This window comes from Meleagris gallopavo, chromosome 3 (assembly GCF_905368555.1).
Source record: "Meleagris gallopavo chromosome 3, MGAL_WU_HG_1.1, whole genome shotgun sequence".
NCBI classification, from domain to species: Eukaryota; Metazoa; Chordata; class Aves; order Galliformes; family Phasianidae; genus Meleagris; species Meleagris gallopavo.
This window is the reverse complement of record NC_139406.1, coordinates 34,027,598-34,040,275: the sequence shown is the minus strand read 5'-3', so window position 1 is coordinate 34,040,275 and position 12,678 is coordinate 34,027,598. Positions and strand designations below refer to the sequence as shown.

At 38.7% G+C, this 12,678-nt stretch overlaps 1 protein-coding gene and 1 long non-coding RNA gene across 3 annotated transcripts in view; one reads left to right on the top strand and one right to left on the bottom strand.

Moving 5' to 3' along the window:
• Positions 1–12,678, bottom strand: part of GABBR2 (gamma-aminobutyric acid type B receptor subunit 2) — a 444,892-nt gene that overhangs the window by 276,252 nt on the left and 155,962 nt on the right. The window lies entirely within an intron of this gene.
• LOC146544659 (uncharacterized) overlaps positions 11,994–12,678 on the top strand; it is a 28,342-nt gene continuing 27,657 nt past the window's right edge. For both annotated transcript variants that reach the window (XR_014882384.1, XR_014882383.1), the window contains exons 1-2: positions 11,994–12,066; positions 12,181–12,272. This is a non-coding gene — a long non-coding RNA (uncharacterized LOC146544659). The remainder of the gene's footprint in view (positions 12,067–12,180; positions 12,273–12,678) is intronic.

Sequence of the window (12,678 nt, the reverse complement as noted above, 5' to 3'; positions counted from 1 at the left end):
TCCCACTCCTGTTTAAATGCTGCCTTGAAGTACTCTAAGGTCACAATGAAGCTTCCTGTACCTTCTCTTTTCCAAGCTAAACAAGCCCAGTTCCCTCAACTTTTTCTCACAGGAGAGGTGCTCCAGCCCTCTGATCATCTTAGTGGCCCTCCTCTGGACCCGCTCCAAGAGCTCCACGTCCTTCCTGTACTGGGGGCCCCAGGCCTGGACGCAGTACTCCAGATGGGGTCTCACAAGAGCCGAGTAGAGGGGGACAATCACCTTCCCCTCCCTGCTGGCCACCCCTTTTTTAATGCAGCCCAGAACACAGTTGGGCTTGTGGGCTGCAAGCACACACTGTTGGCTCATGGTCATATACATATAAAAATCTCCGGAGTCTTCTAATTTACACAACAAGCTCAACCCTCTCAGCCCCTCCTCACATGACAGATGACCCCAGTTTTCCTCATTACAGTGGCCCATAGAGGGACTTGCTCCAATGTACCTGTTTCTCTTATTCCTGGGAGCTGAAAACTTGACAAACCACTCCAGTTGTGCTCTTGCCAGAGTCAAGCAGAGAAGAAGAACCTCAGCCTCCTGGTGAAGCTTTTCCTAATGCAGCATAGGTACTGTTGAACAGCTTTGCATCAAGGGCACATTGCTGGCTTATGCTCCATTTTTTTTCTCCATCAGGAGTCCCACAACCTGTTCTGCAAAGCTGCTTTCCAGCCAAATGCTCCCCAGCCTATAAGAGTAGATGCCCAGGATCTCTTTCTCTTCAAGGGTAGGACTTAGCATTTCCCTTTGCTTAGCTTCAGGAGATCCCTGTCAAATCTCCAGCATCTTGACATGGCAGTACCAACCATTTGGTGTATCAACCTCTCCTCTTACTTCAGTACCATCTGCAAATCTGCTGAGGATATGCCTGTCCCATCCATCATCTTGATCATTAATTAAGATATGAAGTAATACTGGCTTCAGTATCAACCCCTGTATAATCTTTCTAAATATTGCATGTGTGCTTAAATTCTATACTTTCCCCTTGTCAGAATATTTCCAATAAAAAATAAATTAAAACAAAAATAAAACTAAGTAAAATAAATATGACTTTTGAAATATATTAAGATGCCAATCAAAGTTGAAGGTCCAAAGCAAGATAATCTATTTTGCTCATAGCCAACAAATTGATAACAAGCAAATGCATTATTTTGTAAGAATGATGCCCTACCCTATTATTCATACACAGTTTTAGAGAAAATATCTTCACTAAATCCAAACTGACAGCATTCAGCCTCAATCTTTTTTATTGTTTCTGTATATGCAGTTACTTTTAAGTATTTCAGACTCAGGTATCCAGCTTACTGTCACACTATTTAGATGGCTGCCAATGAAAAACAAACAAACAAAAAAAACAATAGCATTATTTGAGTCACGCAATTCCAACACATGATTTCATGTATGTGAATGCACAAAACCCACAAATGCGGTTATCGCTTCGGAACTCATAAACTACCATCTATGTAATAAATGCAGATAAGGCAATAGCTTTAGGTTTTACCTAAAATAACCAATAGTGCATTTGTTATCATTTCACTTATCTTCATGAAGCCTGAAAGGCAGCAGCAGTCTATGGGATAGATGGGAAAAAAAGCATGTGACATTCAATTCAGGTTGTTAACAAAAGTAGGCAAATACACGTGCTGAGGTTCACTGTGCTCAAGCTACATGCTTTAATTCCAAGAAAGCTTGAGAACACGTCAGAGGAATGGCTGCACAGGTCAAAGCAAAGATGTACACATCTGTTTCCTTCACCAGATGCACACCTGCTGTAAAGTAGTTGTCCCCTCTTAGCCAGTGTCAGAGACATTCCCAAAGAAAGCTCTTTGTGGCTCTGAGTTTTGCTTGTATCTTTCCAATGTCTTTGTATTCACCTCATGCTTTTTTTCGTCCATGAATTTATCTAGTTCAGCTGATATTTGTTTTGGCATGCATAATAACTCACTGCAAAGAGATCCATAGCTTAATCACACGCTACATGAGGAACCATCTTTTCTAGTTTGTTCAGAAATCCTATCTTTGTTCTATGTGGAATCTTTCTCACTTAGAAAAGAGGATAAAACTTCAACTGTAACATAATTTAGTGAAGACAAAAAAGAGAGAAAATATCATACTTAGATCCTTTTAAGAATCCATGATTATGTTCTGCATGCAGTATGTTTTTACTAAACATCATAATTTTCTTCTAGAATAGATGCACTTTTTTTCTTGTTCCAGAAAGATCACTATGAGAATTATAAATTTGTCAAACTAGAACTAGATAGATAAATATCTCAAATATTAAATATATCTTCCCATTGCTGTACTGTGTGAAACAAAGCTGTTTTTCAGAGTGAGATACCATTGTGTATGGAGTGCCTATTGGCTTTGTAAGAGTTCACAAGAACTCATGACCAAGAACGGGAAGAATTGTCTACTTTAGCAAACTAATATGTTTATTATGTGCTATTATAAGCAATATTTGTAGTTGTTGAAAAAGACAGGATTTCAAAATCTGAGTACAGTTGCTTACCAGTCCAGAGACTGGTAAAAATGATTGTGGCAGAGAGGGTGGAAATATTCTTTTTATTACTACAAAATGCAACGTTTGTAGATAAATCCTGTTTTTTGACCTGTTACACTTATAGATTTATTGGTAATGCTGTATATCCCATTTATGACATTAGCGATGTGATCATTATTTACACACTTCAGAACTTAATGCGTTAACAGCAACATGACAAGTTAAATACTCTAGGACAATTGGCCAACTGACATCTTTAAAGGTTTATGTTCTATTTCTAACTCTTCCGATGCTCATTGCAGTTCCCTACACGGATAACAAGCAGAAGGTGGAAGCTGTTGGCATAACACGGCAATTCTGGCAATTCTTAGTTGGAAGCTACATCTTCTAATCCTCAGGCTGCTTTCAATTATATCAAGATAGGAAATTGCATGGAACTGCTCCCAAGATAAGAATTTTATAAGTGGCTCCGTTAAAGCACATCCTAGCAATGAACAGAGTATAGGCACACTGGGATCCATCCCCCTTCTTTCTTGACATTGCAAGGACAACTGTGTTATAAAAACAAACACAATTTTTTCATGGAATTAAATTTATCAGTTGGTTTACCAGCTAAAATAACTACAGAGACTTTCTAGAATTATTCATGCTTTTTCTTGGAAATAAGAATTCACCAGAGCCAAGGAAAGATGGACAGAAGCAAAGAGGCTGTGAATTCTGTGTGTCAGGGTCTGCAGCTGTCACAGACATTGCTTGAAAGTCAGCACTGCTTGCAGCCATCAGGAGCCCTGCAGTTCAGAGTTCAGGGGTGTTACACAGCCTGTCAGACAGCCAGCAATGCTCCAAGCTGACATTAATCACCTGCTTTGGGGCGCACAGCTGTTGCCAGCAGCTTCAGCAAGTTGGCAGTGCTAGTACCAATTTATTTCACTTTCCAACAAATGCTGGCATACGGGTATTGCTTATCATTTCTAAGGAGCTTTTTGCCAGTGCTATTAGCTTTCACAGTCAGCTAGGGCAACAGTAATGGGAGATTTAAGACATTTTAAGAACACTTCTAACGGTGATGCCGAACAACAAAGAGTACCTTTGGCTACAGTAAGTGTGCATACAAACATTGCTAATATGTTGGCAACTTTCCTAATAATAACCAAGTGCCTGATACTACTTACATCTGTGGAAGCATTAGTCAGTGCTTCAAACACTACTACTATGTCAACAACAAGTATAGAGTTTAATGAGTAATTCTTATAATATTAGGAGATATTCTGCCAGAGCCCTGTGCTGCAGCTAAGTCCCTCAGCAGGGTACATTAGACCAGACTCAGCGCTGTGCTAATAAAGTAACACCAATTTTGAGCAACGTGGAAATATTGAAAGCTACTCTGCTGGGATCACAGAGAGAGGCTTTACTTTTGAATACTGAAAAAAGTCATTGACACAGATGAGAGACAGTCAACAATTTTAATTTAGAAATCACTGTAATTACTCATGAACTTGTGAGTAGATTTTTTCTATTATTTTATTTTAAATTTCACTTGAAAACAAAAAGGGAAACGCTCGACACCTATAAGATGTGGAATTGTTCCATCTTATCTCAAAAAAGAGACGTTAAAATGAAATCATTCCCAAAATATGACAGCTATATTGCAATTCAGTCTCTGAATCCTGTAACACAGAAATATGTTTTACCATCATTCTGCTAAAGAGCAGGAAAAAACCTGCCAAATCCTTGATTAATCTCAAGTTTCACCATGCCCTCAAATTCTATGGGAGAACTTCTGAAAATTTTTCTTTTATTAGAAGGAGAAACTTTTCTCCAAATTAAAGAAAATCTATGAAATATCTTACTTCTACTCTTTTAAAGGGCAAAGGTGCATCATCTCTCATTACCTCATTTTGTATTGAAAATGTTTATGCATTCTCTTCTACATTATTTTGGCTAAGTTTGGTTTGCAATTTATATACTACACATTTAAGTATGTGAAATTAACATTAATGCTCTGAGACGTATTAAGGTATATTATCAAATACATGGTTAAAAGGTAAATCCATTCTTTCAAATTGTTGAGACGTCAACAGACGTTGAAATATACAATTTTACTGCACAGCTGTGTGCTAAAAGTAGTTTTCGTTTCCTGCCACTATCGATACCTTCATAAACATGAAGGACAAGTCACGCTAAACCAATTAGATTTCTTTTTCTTAGAATAAGGAAAAATCACTGTGCCTGAAGGAGGAACAGAGAACCCCCACTTGTTGTTAACAAGACTTCTGATGTTCTTGCATGACATTTTCTAAGTAAGATTTTTAAAAGTATCACAAGCACCGTTTCTTTGGAATATAACTCACTGGAAAACTACAACAGAATATTAGTCATGACAATTTCATAGACTGGCATACAATCTATTCCAGTTTCATACGTACTATTCCAGTTTTGTTATCTTAAGAGACAGAAGAGTAGAATAACATGTAAGCTATTATATTTCCCCACAAAAGTTCAGAAAGGACCTAAGATGCAGAAACATAATTGTAGAATTCAGAACAATGGTAAATGAGAGAGATGGTTGTGAAAAAAATAGAATAAGATTTAGTAAGGAGAAATGAAAAAAACCTTCATAGCCTTCAGGAACAATTAAGTTCACCAAATGTATAAAAAAAAGAAAGGTTTAAAAGCAATTTGTTTGTAATGCACAGGTAAAAAAAGTTGTGATCACCATACCACATCATAGAATGGCTTGGGTTGGAATGGAATATAAAAATCAAGCCCCAACTCCCTGCCATGGACAGGGCTGCCCCCACCAGCTCAGCTGCCCAGGGCCCATCCAACCTATCCTTGAGCGCCTCCAGGGATGGGGCACCACAGCTTCTCTGGGCAGCTGTGCCAGCACCTCCTTGTCCTCTGAGAGAAAAATTTCCCCATGACATCTAATCTAAATCTCCCCTGTAGATCATATAATAGTTCAGTTCACAGTTTGTGAATCAGTAATGTCATGCTACAGGAAAAAGGGCTACAAACAGGACTGCTTTCTATGGGAATGGAGTTTGTCATCTACTCCTGGTATACATTGATTCAGCAGCATTTTGCTACTGGGAAGAACCAAAGGAGAAGAGGGTAGTCAGTACTTTCATGCTTCTTTCCAAAGGTTATCCCTTGAGCCAACTCAGAAGTTCCAAGAGCAGAGTAATGTAAGTACTGTGACTTAAAAAACAACAGGTAACAATTGGTGGCATATAATCCATATAATCTCCCTACTGCAGTATAAAAGTAGATCTCAACTGTCGAATCTTGTTTCAGCAACTGCGATCTGAAGAGTCCAGGGAGCATGTGCCCCAGTAGCCCAAAACTGCAAAGTATTCCCAATGCAGTTTGTTAAACTGAAAACTTGCAGTTTAGCAAAGCAGTTTAGGCATCTCAGGCATAGGCCCACACATGCCAAGGGGTGCCTCAGCTGGCCTCCATGCTCTACAGTCCCTTCCACAGCTGGTTTTGACTTCTTAGCAGCCAGCCTCAGACCCTGGGGCTCTCTGCCATTCAGCCCAGACTTCTAGCTGCTGCAGTATCTCTCATCAGCCTGATATTTGCTGGTGATCACACAGATGCACAACTGCATACTTGCACTTTAGCTCCCCAGACACGGGTCCAGTGAATCACCATCTCTGCTCAAGCTGTTGGTACTCAGACCTCCCTACACATACCTGTGCACAGAACAGGGAGTCCTCACTCAGAAAAAAATAGTTTGAGATCAGTCAAAGGGTCATGGGCCAGCACAGGGCATGGACAGGGAAGTGTACTGACAAGCAATCCATTCACACACAACCATCTCTTCCCCAAATTGCCTTAATCCCTCATTTTTGCTGCCTCTCGCTCTTCCTCCAAACATCCCTTAACAAGTCTCATGCAATAACAAGACACTTCCTGCATACCATATTGTACTATGAATCCTTCCTTATAATTTCTGTAGCTCTGTTTGAAGGTGCATATCTTTCCTCTGAAATTAAGCAATAAAGTTCTCTCCATAGTGGCAAAACCTCCCAATTTTGTTGGCTGCAAATTTTACTCACACGTATGCTGTTCATTCTCCTAGGTCACAAAGATTGCTCCCAAGTACCCCAAAGAAGAATGAATTAACTTTGAATCAAACAAGGGAAAGTATAATCATTAGGATAATCTTCAATCTTGTAGTTTGCATTGGAGGAATAAGATTCAAGTTTTAGTCCTCAGGACTGTATTTGATTCCACACTGCAAACAAAATAAGCAGGGTGTTTTTATTTTTAGCAGGTGACTAGCTTGAAATTCAAGGAAACTCACAGCTCTTACCCAGTACAAATGCTAGTGCGTATAACTACTGAGTCAAAATAATTTTTGATGTCTTTTTCAGTGGGATGTGTCCTTAATTGCATTATACAAAATGTGTCCGCCTTGAGAAGTGGATATGTAATTTTCACCAAACTGTAGAACAGCCAACACACTTGCGGTTTGGGGAATCTTACTGATAAGGTGATATCTTCTGGCTTGAAATTCTTCAGAAGAACAATAAATCTGCAGATAGCATGCTTTTGGTTCCAATGAGTTTTAAAGGAGACGAGTCTTGTTTGTGGCATGTCAGAGGAGGAATAATAATATGAATTAAGATCTGACGGACAAACTGAATTATGTTCATTGCTATTTTGAGGAAGAATGATTTATAGGGATGGTCTACATAACTTTTTGTTTTTTGGGATATTCTGAGTTATCTGTTTATTTACTACTGGACATAAATGGTTCAGTTGACTGGTGTGCCTTTCTATCTTTATCTTTTACAAGTAATTATAAGAAATTTACCAAGTATTTAGCTTTGTTAGTAGGTACATTAATCATCATGCTAAGAAAGGTCATTTGATCTTTGATATTTTATTCCTTTATTTGTTAGTAGTAATGTGATTTTATAGAAGTAATGATTTTTTTAAATTATTTTTACAGTTGGAAGTGGGCTTTTTCTTCCTTTTTTTTTTTAATTTTACTTTTTAAAATCTTTCTAACTTGAGTGCTAGTAATTTCCTGCAATAGTATAATCATCAGCAGTAGTCAATGAAGAGAACAAAAGGTACATAGACAAATATGAATCATTTTTTATATTAATTAATTACAAATGACTAATTAGAGTATCCATTTATTTCATTTTGTGGCACTAAATCAAATGGTCCACGTGTAAACTACTACTACTACTACTAGAGTGCTTCTAGCATGGGTACGAGTAGAGCCAGGCCTCAGAATGCTATTTGTTAGCTTTCAGACATACACAGCCTGGTGAGGATAAAGAGAATTCTGTCTAAAATCCAGTGGCAAGATCTGTCTCGATTTTGCCTAATTGCTTTGTAAGTGCTACTGAGACAGGAAATGTAACTGCTACAGCAGTTGTAAAATGAAAGGAAGAGAAGGAAGATGGTTATTGATTCTATTTTTAAGTATGACAAATGCACTCATGTAGTACAATGATGCAGACGTTCAGAGACACCAGAATGGAAATAGTAATAGTACAGTAGAAGAGCAGACTTGTATTATCTTGCAGTTTAAGCTAATGACATCCACCCTAGATCTACACAGTAATAATAATAAAGCAATGGCTGAATAACTTGTAAGATTTTAAAGTTGGTAGAAGTATCCTCCTAATAATATTTCATGTACCAAACATGCTTCTGAGATTTTTTTATTACATTACTGTTTAAGACAGCTATGGTCCTGTGAATTCACATAATTTATAGGCTGTCACTATTTTCCTGGGGGCCCTTTGGCTGGAGAAACATAACTAACCTTATGGATAGCTATGCTCCTCCTGAAGGGCATGATGAGATGTGGCACTGATCCAGCATAATGCCAACAAACCATTTCCAGACACAATTCAGAAAGGCTTTCAAACACAGGGAATCTGTCTACTGGAAACAGATCATAGACTCCACATAGCTATAGCAAAATGTTTCTTCTCAATAGTTTACCTGTGATTAATCTTGTCTTACATTGAATAAAGGTATTTTAAATTAACATGTGTTATCTAAAGAAACCAATTTTAGTAGTTAGCCTATTAAATTTTGTCTGCCCTTGTTGATGGAGATAAATAGGTCAAGAAAACAAATTGTCAATACTACTTACAGTACTACCAACAACGAATACTTTAAAAACCGACTTGTTCACTTCCTCCAATAAAATAAGAGTGAAAAGAAATCACAGTGACATTCTCTTGTTTTCCCTCCATCGTACAAGGTCTATATTTCAAGCCTGACATTTGGGAAAAAAAACCAAAAACCCACAAACCAACAATACACAACTGAGAATTCATTTTTGTACGGAGAATGGAGTTTCTTGAATAATAACAATGCAGGAACTGAGGCGTTAAGTAAGACACCAAATATCAAACATGTTGCAAGTGAATCTTGAGGGCTGACAGCTCTGTTCAGTCCATGCCTCCAGAGCCAGTGGCAGCTGACAAGCTGGGGCTAAAAATGAGTGAGTTTGTGTAAAAAATGATACCCACTGACTAGGGTGATGACTCAAGTTTGTTAATCGCTTACTAAGAGTAAGCTCCTAATTAACAAGTTAGAGTGAATGTACTTTTATGGTTTTAAAGCAGTTACCAAATTAAAAACTTAATGTCAACTCCTGAATAAAAAACTGTCTTTAAAAAAGCATGTTTTTTTTTTCTTCATTTTTCCTTAAATAATGTTAATTCAATTTCAAATTAATCCTTACATTCCTAACTTAACATTACTTAACTAGGTTTTGGAGACTTCTCTTAAAATTAGAACTCCTCTCTCAGTGGATGGTTACCCTATTTGTGAGCTCACCAGGTTCAATTCTGCAAGGCTGACGAATGAAACCTGACTTCTTCACACCTCCTCCAACTCTCAGATCTGTCAATAGCTCTTGGCAGATTCAAACACGAAATTATTGTCATTTCAAAGCAAATCTGTCAGTCCTAAATGCTCTGCTGTGGTAGTTAGAAATCACAACAAAGTGGAAGAACCTCAGAAACCATTCACTGTTTCTCCTCATTTGCAGTGTCCTCAGGAGCATCGTTTTCAGCAGAGAAATGCAAGAGTAACAGACACATGTACTATCAGATTGTTAGTTCCTAATCCTGCTTTGCAGATATATGGTCCAGAACATACTTATGGCCTTCGTCTGTCAGTACGGAGTATGTGAGGAGAGTTAGATGCCTCAGGACATGCATTTGTGTATTGGTGATTAGCCCATGAGTACAAGTAAGTATGAAACTGCCTTTCTGTCAGGATTATGCCTACCCTCTGAATAAAAGTCTAGTGGTCAGAATTTCCAGGATGTATTCCACTTTTTAATTCTAGGCGTTCACATCTTCCTCTCCCACCACACATCATAACCACACTATGTACACAATGCAGGAAAAGGTCTCCTGGTGACTGGAAAGAAGGTATTCTCACAGGCATTTTTAAAAAGGGTAGAAAGGATGAGAACTAACAATCTGTCATCCTTATCTCTCTTCTGGGGAAGATCATGGAGCAGATCCTCCTGGAAGCTATGCTAAGGCACATGGAAGAGAGGGAGGTTATATGAGACAACCATTACGGCTTCACAAAGGGCAAGTCCTGTCTTACCAAGCTAGTGGCCTTCTATGATGGTGTCACTGCATCAGTGGACAAAAGAAGAGCCACTGATGTCATCTGAACTTCAGAAAGGCCTTTGACACTGTCCTTCATAACATCCTTCTCTCCAACATGGAAAGATGTGGATTTGACAGTGGACCATTTGATGGTTGAAGAACTGGTTATGAGATCAAAAGAAGCATGACCAGCAGGCTGAGGGAGGTGAGCCCTCTGCTCTGACTCGATGAGATCTCTCCTGGAGTACTGCATCCAAATTGTTGTGGTTTAGCCCATCATCTAGCAGAGCACCAAAAAGCCTTTGACTCACTCTCCCCTCCAGCGGCACGAGGGAAAGAACTGGAAAAAAGCCAGAAAAGGAAACTAGAAACAAAAAATGCACTGACAACAACATATATATCTGCAGTACAATTACTTACCACCTGTTGACTGATGCCAAGCTAACAATACAGCTTCCCACCAACCAACAGGTTACTAGCATCATAAGGTCATAACGCCTGCCAACCAATGCCCAGCAAACTCTGAGCAGCAGCTGCCCCTCAGCCAACTTTGCATAGGTTTATAACCTTCTCCATGGTGTCACATGGTAAGGAGAACTCTTGGCCTGATTCAGCACCTGTCCTAAAGAGATACCTAAAGAGAGACTAAGTAGAGTACCTAAAGGAAGAAGGTGTCAGACTCTTTAGCAGAGTCAGTTGTGACAGCACAAGGGGAAATGGTTTCAAACTAAAAGAGGGGAAATTTAGACTGGATATAAGGAAGCAGTTTTTTACAATAAGGGTGGTGAGGCACTGGAACAGGTTGCCTAGAGAGGTGGTGGAAGCCCCATCCCTGGAGACACTCAAGGTCAGGTTGGATAGGTCTGTAAGCAACCTGATCTAGCTGTAGGTGTCCCTGTTCATTGCAAGGAAGTTGGACTAGATGACCTCTAAAAGTTCCTTCCAACTCAAATAAGTCTATGATTCTAATATTACAGCAGTTCAAACACATGTATCCACAGAGGTGTCCATCTTGGCAGCATACCAAGTTAAACAGGGACACACCAATGAGCTGTACACAGAGATCTCATGACAATTTGGTTTCTACAACATTAGTGCTGTGTGTTCAAAGCTTTCCTATATCAGACAAATAGATGCATTCACTATCCTATACTTGCATTATCTCATAAAATTTACACAACTTGTTTCATATTGTAAATGGGTTTCTTTTGCTTTGAGTGAGCTAAGATGATCAGTTAACTAGCTATTCTGAGAGAAGGGAAATTTAGCCATTAGCCAAATAACATCACCTGAAAAATATGGAAAAATCAGTCAATTTTCATGCATTGCAGGAATGGAACTATACTCACTAAGTGACACATAGGAAGAAGAAATAAAATGTTAACCGAAACAGCAGAATAGCGTAAGAATAGAAAGGATTTTTACAAATGCTATAAAAGGAAAAAGATAGAGTAAAGACCTTATTGTTTTGACAAGAGAAATTTATTTGTAGTTTCCTACTGTGAATTGGAACTTGGTGCAGCGCACAAAGCAGAATTGGCTGAGAAGATAGAAAAAATAATTTGAGAAGAACATTAGTCAGTGGCTGTAGGCTTCCTGCTAAATGAGGTTAGAGATTTAAAAAGTATTTTTCCATGATGAAAAAAAAAATCATTGCATACACAGAAGAAAAAGAAGCTAAAGAAAGTCATATAAGCATACAACAGCAGAAATGATCGAGGGAATGAGGTCAGGTATGAGAGAATAGTGTAACAGGAACCAAGTCAGATAATCATACAGTGGGCTGGAAAGGATTTAAACAGTTTTGGTAGGCAGAGTACCCAATTTGACTAGATAATCTGTGAAGCATATTCAAGGAGGAAAGATTTTTCAAAAGTCATGAGCTGAACCTTTTGCACTACAGTGAAGGAAAAGGTGAGCCTCTGTCTTCTTCCTCCTTACATTCACCTCCTCTGTGCTTGAAACTTAAGATCATTCTTCCTTCTCACTCTCCTTGAATAACTTAATTCCTTTGGCCTTTCTTTGCAGATCAAGTTTTTAGGACTTGATAATCATCTTCACTGCTCTGAACAGACAACCTTGAAGTGTTATACTCAACTACAGACACAGGCTTTCTAGAGGTAGAGTGTGTATCCCTCTCCCGCTTCATACTTCCCTTTGGACTTGTTCTGTTGGTCAGAGCTTATCTAATTCTGCAGGCTTTATTATATTGGTACCTTCAGGAAAGTAATGAGAAGGGCAAAAGTCAGGCAGCCCTCGATGGCTCAAGTTGTACTAACTACCTGAACATACAACAACAGAGCCAAAAAAGCTCATGAATTTGCTATTTTCTTGGCTCCTCAAGGATGTTCACCCACATTACTTCAAAAGCCAGTGTGTTTCTTGCTGCCCTGTTGGCATTTTTATTCCCACTTTTAAGTGTTTCAAATTCCTGACTTGCTTTTGTCAGTGAAACTAGCAAATTGAAGAAAATTTCCCAGACGGCACTTACTGGTATGCAAACCTAACTCAGGGGCTACATGGTAC